Source organism: Podarcis muralis, chromosome 3 (assembly GCF_964188315.1).
Source record: "Podarcis muralis chromosome 3, rPodMur119.hap1.1, whole genome shotgun sequence".
Taxonomy (NCBI): domain Eukaryota; kingdom Metazoa; phylum Chordata; class Lepidosauria; order Squamata; family Lacertidae; genus Podarcis; species Podarcis muralis.
The window spans coordinates 88,971,825-88,984,408 of NC_135657.1; the positions used below are offsets into that span (position 1 = coordinate 88,971,825).

A 12,584-nucleotide genomic window follows, 5' to 3' on the forward strand; every position below is an offset into this window, starting at 1 on the left:
GAAAAGACCTCCCTTGTTTTATCATCACATTTCTTTTTCTTTTAAAATGTTTTTATTAGCAATTTCAACATACCAAAATATCAAAACATATCATATTCATTATTCCCCCCCTTCCCCGCCCATCAAACCCTCCCCCTGATACTTCCCTCAGCTCCTCTCTCTGATTTTTCAGCACATATTATTATCTGCTGTTATAAAATTACACAGATCCTTACATTATTTATCTACCATGTTATCAACCAATAAATTTGTGTATGTTTATTCAAAACCTGCCAAGGAGTCCAATTCATTTTGTCTTTTTAAATAATTTATGAAAAGTTCCCATTCTTCCTTAAAGTCACAGTTGTCCTTGTCTCACTGTTTATATGTCAATTTAGCCAGTTCTGCATAGTTCATCAAATTCTCTCGCTACTGTTCTTTTGTCGGGGTTTCCTCATTCTTCCATCCTTGTGCTATTAAGACTCTTGCTGCTGTTGTAGCATACATAAATAAGTTCTTTGTTTTCCTTGGCAGGTCTTGTCCTACAATCCCAAACAAAAATGCTTCTGGTGTTTTGTTTTGTTTTTACAAATGCCATTTTAAACATTTTCTTCTTTGCACAGTGACTGAGAGCATATCATGGACAGACTGACCATTTTAGTCTCTCACTGATGGCGCTTTTAACACATGCAGATTGCAACCATCATTGTTGTCTTATTATGAGTTTATCATCATTTGATTATAATGTTCATCAAGGCCACTTCACAGATCTAAGTTGGTTCCATTCCTGTCCTGTCCAGCCTCATCTCCCATCACCCTAAGCACCTGCTTCTTAGAAGACTAGCTTGAAGGCATTCAAACAGTTAGCAATGGCTGCAAGTAATAGTAGATGGCATCCAGTTAATGTCTAGAACTGCAGTGGCACTTGATGCCCGTCTGATGAGGCAGGACACAAAATAGACAAGGCGTTTTAGAAATGGTTAATGGAGACAGAGATACTTTATTACAAGAGAATGGGTAGGATGGCTGGGAAAAAGGAGAACTATATTGCCACCTGCGAGTCTGCAGCATGAGCAATTGCCTTCCAGCTACTGACACACCCAGGTCTCATCTAACTTTCCAGACCTCTGCCAGCCTGGTTTGGGGAGTGGTGTGGTCTGAGATGGCGGTGGCTGTCAATCTTAACCTAGAGACTGATAGGGAAGTATAACTGTACCCTTTTGACCCAGTTGTGGCATTTAATGTGGCTGAAATGTTCATGACAGTGTCATGAGACTTCACAGGTATGTTAAGAAACATTTGGTGCAGAGATTCCAGAAAATTAAGACAGAAGGGTGCTTGTCGTTAATCCATGATATTCCCTGTGAAGTTCCTCAGGGTTATTGCTGGTCCCTAAACATTAGATATAGACAGGGCCAGCCAGGACATTTTGCCGTTTGACACCACCAATAAAAGAAGACCAGAGAGCTACAAGTGATATACTCCTCAGTCACCACATTTGCAGCTTGAGGTGACTGACTCATCTTGCCTTATGGGCTGGATTTAAGAGCACCTGAATGTATACTTCTATGTGATTTTATACATAATTGGCTGTTTTTTTAAACACATATTACTGTTGTTGAATGTCATGAACAGTGAGAAGGTAAACCTTCAATGGTTGCAGCTCTACACACATTTATCTGAGAGCAATTCACTGAACTCAACAGAACTTCTACATACATTTGCACAGAATAGCATTGTAAAAACCCATCCTTGCCTTCTCCTTTTCAAACACTTTCCACCTCTCATGCCTCCTGTACACAGTTTATAGAAAAGAGATACCACTCATCCACTGCTCCCTAGAATGTGCCCTTGAGTTTACTACATTCCTCTTTCTTTTCCCATGCTGATCTAATCCATTTTCTGCTTGCCTCCACAACAAACCTACATCTCGTCCATGACTAATTAGCAGAGAAACGCTTAAGAACTGCTTTTCTCCCACACCTTGTATCAGACACTGAATCAGCAAGGTGGTTATAGGTATCCACCCTGATTGCTCTCGAAAGCAGCAACATATATCTGTAGCGATATCAAAACTTGTTCATTAAGTCTTGCATTACAAGCAAAAGCCGCTCAGTATTGCCACGGGAAGAGATACCAGTTAGGGTTAAATGTAAAACCTACATTCGTTGCTAATCTTTTATAGAGTTTAAGAAATAGTCTACATTCGTGTGATTTGCCTTTGCAGCAGGGGGAGGAAGTTCTGTTGAACAAGTGCCAACAGGACAACTTTGTTGGCTACAACTTTCTCTCTCTCTCTCTCTCTCTCTCTCTCTCTCTATCACTCCACACATACCCACACCCACAGCCACCCCTTATGATGACAATACACTTGATATATTAATTGCTGAGAAAGAGAAATGCATAGAAAATAACACTGTGCTACATTTGTTACTAAACATATACAAATCGCTGAACATGCTGCTCTCTTTTGATTTATTTCCTTTATAAATCTTGCATATGCCTTTCCTCCAAGGAGCTCAAGGTAGTGTACATGGTTCAGTCCCTCCCCATTTTATCCTCACAACAATCCTTTGAGGTAGGTTTGGCTGAACTTTTAAATCCAACTGCTAATGATCTGGCACATTAGTAAATGCAGACCTTGGCCATTGGGCATTATCTGATTGGCTAGTCTTGTGCACCCATTGAGAACGAGATCCAGTGCTTGTGGAAGACCAATTACCGTAGCTTTGGTAATTTAACAGAGCTGCCATCTTTCAGTGGAATACCAAGATACAGTGGTACCTCGGGTTAAGGACTTAATTCGTTCTGGAGGCCCGTTCTTAACCTGAAACTGTTCTTAACCTGAGGTACCACTTTAGCTAATGGGGTCTCCCGCTGCCGCCCCCGCCGCTCAATTTCTGTTCTCATCCTGAAGCAAAGTTCTTAGCCTGAGGTACTATTTCTGGGTTAGCGGAGTCTGTAACCTGAAGCGTCTGTAACCCGAGGTACCACTGTACATGCAGGACACTCTCAAGATAGCACTTCCTTCTACCAACATACAAGTAGCCAAGAAGGACAGCTCAAGTCCAATAGTCACTGCAGCAACCACTGGCTTAGAACATTTTCCCCGTGAAGCACCCATGGGACCCAAGAGCAAGCTTTGACTGATTAAAATACTAGGAACTGTTTTGCATATATATAAAACTCAATCTATAATCTTCGTATTCCCATATTGATAGGCCCCAGCAGAATTCCCTTATGATTCATTCTCTTATGAACCCTCTTGCCCTGAAAGCATCTTCTTAACGACCATCACTTTCCTCCCTTCTGAGATACATGCAGCCTGCAGTCAAAGCCTAGCCAAACCCTACTCATGTAGAGAATCTCTGTACCACTTGATCAAAGGGTCACTCCAAGAAGGGCACAAATAAAACTGTAAAGAAATTCCACAAACCAATAAAAAGCAAATATCCAATAATATATGTGTCTGGGTAGACTTGGCAGAACAAAAATAAATAAAAAAGAGTGTTCAACAGGCACCTAAAACAATATAGCCAGGATTTCTGGCTGATTTAAATTGGTAGGGAGTCCCAGAACATAGCAATAGATTCCTCAGAAATAGACCTTATGTGGGGTACTTGCAGAAGTGCAAGCTCTGCAGGTTGAAGAAACCAAATTGTTACATGCATGGCAAGCTGAGTGCTTAAATACTAAAGACCCTCTTGTAGAAGACATGGGGTAAAGGTATTTTTTATTAATATACATTGACTGGTTAGAATGATCTGAGCACATTGTATTGTATATGACAATTGCTTTTTTTTTTTTTACTTATTACTATAATTATACAGGTTGAGTTTTATTTTAATCAACTGTTTGTTCATTCAGCTTTTGAAATTTATTATTATTATTATTATTTGCTTTTAGCCTTTATATTGTTTGACATCTTGGGTGGGCTAGGTTCAGAATGGCAGATTATGAAGATAACTCACCCAGGGAAAAGCTTTAGCTGTAGATTTAAGATCTGCATCCCAATTAACCGGAGAGACTAGCAACAAGCTAAGACTTCAGCACTTTCAATTACAGAAGTGCTGGTTTCTGTAAAGGCCACACAAGAAGAGCCATCTCTCTTTTCCCCAAGCCAAATTTGATGGAGTTTAATGATTTTCTCTCAATTCCGTCTTGTTTTTGTTTTGTTTTTTTACAAAGCTGGGAAATATTTTCTACTTAACATGAAACTCTTCTAAAGTCTCTTCTAGCAATAAAACCCAAAAGCAAATGAAGATATTTCTTCCTCAAAGCCAATGTCAGCACATATTTTACACTAATGTCATCTTAAAATGTGTTTAGTATTGGGTACTTAATTTCACTGTTGATATATTAAATCAGGCACCCCCAAACTTGGCCCTTCAGATGTTTTTGGGACTACAACTCCCATCATCCCTAGCTAACAGGACCAGTGGTCAGGGATGATGGGAATTGTAGTCGCAAAACATCTGGAGGGCCAAGTTTGGGGATGCCGGTATTAAATAGTGCCTTTCTTTAAAGGCATGTGCAACAACTTTTTAATTGTTACATCAGGAGTTCTTACATATAAGACAAACTGTTTCATTCTATCAGGATCTTCAAATGATTTGTAATACATAACTAGAAATGTAAAAAATAATTATTATTCAGTTAATTGGTTAAAAACTAGCCTTTCTGGGCCATAAAACTGGCCACAGATGCCCTGCTCACCAGCTCACCATTACAACCCAGTAGGTTTGAGGGGTGAAGTACAAGAGATTGGGCCTTTTCAGTAATGGCCCCATCCTTGTGGAATTCTATTGTGTGGCTCCTTCCGTGATTATCTTTCAATGGACCTTGTTTACCTGGCTGTTCCAAGTTGCTTCTAACTGAATAAAACTGGTGCTTTCACTACGGCGTTATGTGGCATGGTTAATTGCTTTATGTTTTAACTTTTTATTATTTAAATTACCCTGAGAGTACCTTTGGCTTTGAAAGACAGTACAAAGATATCTTAAATAAACACAGCCTAACATGGCAGGCACTGTAGTATCACACCATCAGTTTTCTCTGGATTAACTTTCAATTTGTTCACCAGCCACAAAATCTCTAACCACAGTGAGACAGTCCTTTTTCAAAAACAAAATACAAAACATCAAACTGAGAGTTTCTTTTGGTCATTATTCCAGTTCTTCACAGATTCCGTGAGGACACTTGTAGATTAGTTGGAATTTACCTTTCCCCCAATCCTGCTCTCACCTACCAACATGTTTATCTATTAATAATCTGGGAATCACAAGTGGGAATAGTGCTGTTGGACTCAGGTCTTCCCAGCTGGCCTCTCATAGGCATTTGTTTGGCCAATGCGAGAACAGGATGCTAGATTGGATCAACCACTGGCCTGATCTAGTAGGCTCTTTTTATGTTCTTGGTCAATGGCACAATCAACTATAAGAACACTCAGCTCAGTTTAGTACAGATCCATCTACAACCATGAGTAATAATCTGTGCCCCCCCCCAAGGTGCTGCTGGGCTCCAAATCTCATCAGCCTCAGCCAACATGGCCAGTGGGTCAAGGATGATGGGAAGCGAGCTAGGCAACATTTGGCAGCCCACAGGTACCCCACCACTGTCCTTAAGAGTGTGCATTTGTAGGAGAGAAGAGCTACTAGTAGTCTATATGATAGAACTAGGACTGGGCGATATTCTGGTTTTCAACATCACGATATATCACCAGCTAAACATTGCGATATATATCACAATGTCTGGAATACGGATGGAGCTATGTAGAGGCATTGATTGGCTTCACGTTTTTTCTCACATTGTGATTTTTACATAACACACACACACACACACACACACACACACACACACATACACACAAACAAACATCATGAAACCAATTATCATGATATGGGATTGAAACCAGATTTGGACGATAATATCGCCCAGCTGAAATACACATCATTATTCGCAATGTATTGCCAGGTCCAAAACTCCGAAACCAGTAACACCATATGGACTTCAAACCAGTTTTGGATGATATATTGATATATTGCCCAGCCCTAGACAGAACCTAGTGAGAAAGTGTAGGAAAATAGAATTATTACTTTACCCAGGCTGAAAATTCAGATTTAATACCAGTGTGGTTTTTCAGTGGTTAGAGAGAGTGTAACATAGGGCCTAGACAGATGTGCACTTGGTGGAACTAATTTAAATCTCTGCTCAGCCATGAAGCTTGCTAAAGTAATCCTTGGCCAGTTACACACATTCAAGACTATCCTACTTCACAGGGGGAAATGCCACTCTTATCTTATTGGGGGAAAGTTGTGTTATAAGTGTGAGAAGTAAATGTTTCTTACACAGAATACAGTTCTAGCAAACTTAAATTTCACCTCACTTTGGTTTGGTATAGACTCTATAGAGACCATTACTGACATCAAACAGATCCTCAAAAACATCAGCTTATCTATTAGCAATTGAATACACAAATGTTTTAGCTTATGAACAGATCTGTGCAAACCGATGGCTGTATTTTGTGCCTCACACCCCATAATAAGCAATGTGCACAGAATACAAAAAGCAAGCAGATATTAATATAGATGTAAATGAATCGCATTTGTATACGTTTAAGGCAGCAATCCCACACACATTATCTGGTAGGCAGATGTGTTACCCACGTTATACTGCATGTGGTTAAAAACTGGGATGTGAAGAAAAATTAATTACATGACAGTTATTAAAATCACTGAATTAAATCCAACAGTTTCCTCATAGATTGGTGTTGGTTATTTATGGATCATTAACTAAATTAGCTGAAGATTCTACTGCCCAAAACAGTATACAGTACAGTGGTACCTCGCAAGACGAATGCCTCGCAAGACAAAAAACTCGCTAGACGAAAGGTTTTTCCGTTTGCGAGTTGCCTCGCAAGACGAATTTCCCTATGGGCTTGCTTCGCAAGACGAAAACGTCTCGCGACTTTGTTTCCTTTGTCTAAATAATAATTCGCAAGACGAAAAATTCGCTAGACAGCAAAACTTGCGGAACGAATTAATTTCGTCTTGCGGGGCACCACTGTACAACAAAAATCCAACAAAATCAAGTTATGCTTAGACCCAATCTACCAGTCATTTCTAAGGCACTCATCAGTACAGGCTCCAGAAGTGTCAATAATGAATGAAATGGAAACTACAGAGCACAGCTGCATTATAAAACAGTTCAATAAAAACATTTGCCACCTTTTTGGGTTCTGGGAGGTGTGTGGAACAGCTGGAAGCAACAGCTCATCAGTGGCCTTAGGCAAGTTACTAGGTCTCAGGCTAGTATCCCATCTGCTTTACGGGAATAATAATAATTAAACCCATACACACGCACACACAAATCCTCTATAGAAAATCAAAATGTTAAATTGCAGTGTCTTTTAACTTTTGGCATTGTAGCTGATCCCTGGAAGAAGCTGAACGGAACCAATAAGTACTTTTATAGCTGGATCAATGGTCATAGTAAATAAACTTGGACTTTTTCACAGGGTCAGAGACCAACACCATTGTTTTGATCAGAAAACAAATGTATGCATCCCTGTTAAAACTGATTTACAGCACACCTGTTTTGTTCCAAAACCCACACCTCGGAAAATCCCCTCCTATTCTTCACGAAAGACCAAACAAGAAAAGCAGCAGTTGTAAGTGATCCACGCAGATTAGCACGTTCTCAAATCCCCTTCTGAAACATAATACCCCACCCAATTAGGACATTATGAGTCTTGCTAAAACAATGCTTCATTAAGCAACAATAACTGTTCCAGACACTTGCCACTGTTGCACAAGAATGCCATTAATAACACAACAAATAAATGTCTACTAAGACCTACCCACACCTATGGCACTGTTGAGTTAATTACTATATAACACCAATACTAATGTACCACAACTATTAAGTGTTATTTCATCCCTACTGTCTTTCTTCATAATTTGTTATTTAAGAAAGAGAAACAGTTCTTTATAATATAGGTCATTAAAAATATCTCTAAAACAAAACAAACGGATTAGTAATATCTGTTTAAAGCAGAGGTTTAACTTTTTGAGTCCACGGCTCCCTTGACCAAGTACATTCTTTCTGTGCCCCCCTTGTGGGGCTCAGGAGCCCAGTTATGTCACCCCTTGCATGCAAAGCTGCCAGCCTCTCACCCTTTTTCAGACACCCTCCCTTGTGGAGTGTTTCCTCAGCCTCCTCCTCTCTCCCCTCTCCTTGGGAGTCCTCTGGGCAGCTGCTGCTGCTGCCCCTGGTCTCTCAGTTGCCCCCCTTTCACCCCAAAGAGAGGTGCCTTCTCACACTGCCCCAACAAGGGCCTGGGACTTGTGTGTCTGTTCCCAACAGCAAGGGCTGGCTGGCTGGCCTCCCTCACCTGCTTGCTTCCTTGCTTATTCTGAGGATGCCTCAGCTTCTGGCAACCAGCACCCCCTGACCAGCCCCAGAGGCACCATTCGCCTGGGGAGCTTGGAGCCAGGGCTGCTGCAACAAACAGTCATGCAAGCCTTTGGCATACAGAGTTGTGAGAGGGCATCAGAGGAGGGAGGGAAGGAAAGAGGGGCAGAGGCCTGTGTTGCCCGCGGCACCCCTGACCATCATTCAAGGCACCCCAGGGTGCCACGGCACAGTGTTGAAAACCACTGGTTTAAAGCAAGGAAAGTATCAAAAACTCTGATGCAAAAGACCTACTGCCCTATATTTAAACATGTATATTAATACATTATCTACCATTTATCCAAAAATGGAGAACAAATGTGATCAGATTTTTCTTAGGGACAGGTATCCATATACGTTAAAAGCTTAAAATATTATGGCTTCAATTCTAAGGAGACTTGCTTGGGAATAAACGCAGTGGATACAGAGGGACTTCTTTATAAACATGCACAAGAACGTGCTGTAAGGGTCCAGTAGGAAGTGGGGCCTACTGAAATCAGTATGACCCACTTCCAAGTAAGCATGCAGAACAGGCTACTGCCTTGGTGATCAAGCTGCAAAGACCACTTATAGCAGATGGGAACAAATTCAAAGAAAGAACTGAAATTTAATACGCAACGTTGCTTTATTTGAAGCTTAGGTGTCTAATGGGAATGTATTCTTGAATCAAACTGCTCATGGAGAAGTTGCTCAAGGCATTTGAATTTAATGGAGATCACACTAAGATCACTGTCTTAAACATTTTCCCCCCCACTGAAGCCATATTAACTTACCTTTTGAATCAGGGATTTCATCTCATTAATACATATAGTTCTTTGATATGAATAATAGAAATTCATTGTTATGGGCTCGATTAGCTACAGGTTAAAAGTGCAAGCAAATATCGCATATGGGAAATATTAAAAGAACCCAGGAGCAAAAAAAGCACAGCACCCAACACTCCCCTAGTTTTTGTGTCTTGTTCAGTGTGGTATAATGTAACACCCAAAAGAGGGTATTTTGGGTACATACTGATGTCCTCCAAACATTTTTTTAAAATTTAAATACTGTATTTTTTGCTCTATAAGACTCACTTTTTCCCTCCTAAAAAGTAAGGGCAAATGTGTGTGCATCTTATGGAGCGAATGCAGGCTGCGCAGCTATCCCAGAAGCCAGAACAGCAAGAGGGATCGCTGCTTTCACTGCACAGCAATCCCTCTTGCTGTTCTGGCTTCTGAGATTCAGAATATTTTTTTTCTTATTTTCCTCCTCCGAAAACTAGGTGCGTCTTGTGGTCTGGTGCGTCTTATAGAGCGCAAAATACGGTAAATTAGGCCCTTTTGTATAACCATAACAGTGTCATATTGCCTCTGTTCTCTAGGAGGCACTAGACTTAATTGTACTGGGGTAGAGTCGGGTGGAAAAGAAACCGGATGGAGGTAGAGTTGGGTGTTTCCTGTGGCTGTGTTGTTTTTTGTGTTTGAGAAAAATAACACAGTTCTTGTTTAGCTGCCAGATGACTGTGTCCTCCAAGCATCCATGACATTTGGGACATGTGATTTAAAAGTATGCATGTACATAAATGCCCACGTAAGATGTACAGTCGCCTTGAGAAATGGCTTAAAAGGAGGTATGCAAAACATAAGGCACCTTGAGAAAAAATAAGTGGACTGCAAGTTTGAATGAACAGTATGCCTCTCATCAGCCAGCCTTCGTTTTACATTACTGCTATTTTTCTAAAAACTTTAAGGACACCAGCCCCCCCCCCCCAATTCTAAGCATTCTATTGCTCTACCCATTTGACCTTAAGGGTTTTACTATTGAAGTTAATTTATCCACTATCACGCAATATGAAAACAAATTATTGTTATTATTTCTTTCACCTGTATACCGCCCATCATCTGAAGATCCAGGGTGGTTCACAAAATAAAAATACAAAACAAGAACACAAAATCCATAATAAAACAAAAACAAAGCAATAACCCCCCCCCCCCCAAAATAGCCCAACACATTTAAGAGGTCATGCAATGTTAATCCGCCAAAGCCTGGTTATAGATGAACAAATGATGTGTTGCAAAATTAGATGGCTGTTAGCATGCTAGCAACCAAGTAAAGATTTTTTGGGTTGATTAATTGTGTGGTTTTTAATTATCTAAACCTCAATAAAAGTGCCTTCGTGAGACTATTGATTTAACAGAGGTTGAACTCTGCGACTAATTCTGCTTCTGCTCCTGTCGTGCGGCTGGTGGATGAATCTGATTTTAAGAGCAAAACAAATGCACTGTAATACCAGTTCCTAAGAATCGCAGGTGGGCAGTGTTATTGCGCTCGGGTTGGGCCTGCCTGCTTTCCAAAGACATCTGTTTGGCCATTGTGAGAACAGGATGCTGGACTAGGTGGGCCATTGGCCTCATCCACTGGGCTCTCATTTCTGATGTACAGGCGAGGGTTGCTTTCCACCAGTCCAGTCTTTCTACTAGTACTGCTTGAAAGCTAGACTCAGATGCTGAAAGCAAGCCCACCATGTTTGAATGACTTACTCCCAAGTAGCCTTACAACCTGAATGTACACCATTAACCATGTAGGTTTTGCATTTGCCTTCCAGATCAGTTAAACAAAAAACAAAAAAAGACAAATGTTAGCCTCACAGGTGAAAATAGCCTGGAATTCTTAACCCTGTTCTCTTCCACATGAAACACATCAAATATTACTGTGGCACCTGAAACAGGAATGATTTTTATCTGGTGAGAAGGGAGACAACCAAATCACACCAACTCTGCCCTTCCCATCATGTGGTAGCTCTTCACCTTATCCTTACTCCTTGGTCTCTCCAACCATGGGTGCCCAGATGATCTTGGACTATAACTCCAATCTTCCCCAGACAATTTAGCCAATGGTCAGGGATGATGGGAGTTGTAGTACACCAACACCTGAGAACTTAAGGTTGAAGAACACAGCCCTAGTCAAAACTTTGTTGGATAGCTCTATTATTTTCCTGTCCTGCCAAGTCCCTCTAAGAAATACAACCGGGTGTCCTTTTCTTACAAAGCAACGTCCTTCTCTTTTACAAGACCATTAACTCCAGGGCTTGTGCCGCGTCCGTTATGGGCTGGAGTGAGAAAAGCCTCCTTGGAGTCCTCGGTTTTACTTTCTCCTCACGTCGGAAGAGCAGCCCCATTCATTTTAAACTAGGAGCCATGAGAATGTCTACACACTTGGGCAAACAAAAAAGCACTAGAAACCGGAGTCAGACCTTTCCCCCCTGTCGACAGAAAGAGGGCGTCAGTGGAGAGGAATGTGAGATGACCAGGAGCGCATCGGCTTCTGTTCAAAAAGAGAACGGGGGAAAAAAGGGGGGGGGGCTAGGCTGGTGTCTTGGCAAATTGGAAACTCCCTCCGTTGCCTGCCGTGCACCTTCAAGAGAAACTCGCCCAAACTGAGAGGGCGGAGGGGAAGGCTGGAAAAGAAACTCGGGACCACTTACTTTGCTGCGTCCCCGCGCGCTTGGCCGTCCGTCCCCTCGGAAGCTTCGCCTAGCATGGGAATTGGCGCGGAGGCAACTGCGCGCACCGGGGGGAAAGTGGCGAGCTTCAAGTTGCAACACGGCTCCCCTCCTCGCAGGTATTTCCCGTCCTCCTCGCGCTCGCTCTCAGGAGCGTTGTGGGCAGGGATGGGCGTGGAAACCAGTTCCAACATGCTCGAGAAGCGCAAACCCAGCCCTGGCGGCCGCCGCCAAAAAGGAAAGAAAAGAAAAGCAGCAGCAGCAGCAGAAGTGGAGCAAGAGCTTGGTTGAACCCAAAAGACCCAGCCCTTTCCCGAGCAAAGTACATGCCTCCTTTCCATTGTCAGCTCAGCAGCTGCTGCGGCTTCAGAGGGGCGGGTGCTGGAAGGGCGCCGAGGGCAAGAAGGTTGCCCCAGAGGAAGTGGGAGACTTCTTAGGGTCTCACCAGGGCCGTCCCGTCTGTAAGGCCCAACGAGGCCCCCTCCCACAGAGAAGCCAGCTCTCACAAGAATTGGTTTCCATCCAGGCATTGATCTCATTTTTTAAAGGCACAACGATACGTGCCTCCTGCCAGGGTTGCCATATTTCCGGACGTATGGCAACCCTCCTAGTGCCCCCTTCACTGGAGAAGTTCTAGGTTCTGATCACCTGCAGGTGCTTCTCCTTGTCTCTC

General features: G+C 42.1%; 1 protein-coding gene across 1 annotated transcript in view; it reads right to left on the bottom strand.

Moving 5' to 3' along the window:
• The window catches only part of FAM83B (family with sequence similarity 83 member B), a 46,558-nt gene extending 34,440 nt beyond the window's left edge, over nucleotides 1-12,118 (bottom strand). The window contains exon 1 of the mRNA XM_028722615.2: nucleotides 11,894-12,118. The gene's annotated coding sequence lies outside the window, so the exon portion shown is untranslated. The remainder of the gene's footprint in view (nucleotides 1-11,893) is intronic.
• Between the last annotated feature and the right edge of the window lie 466 nt (nucleotides 12,119-12,584).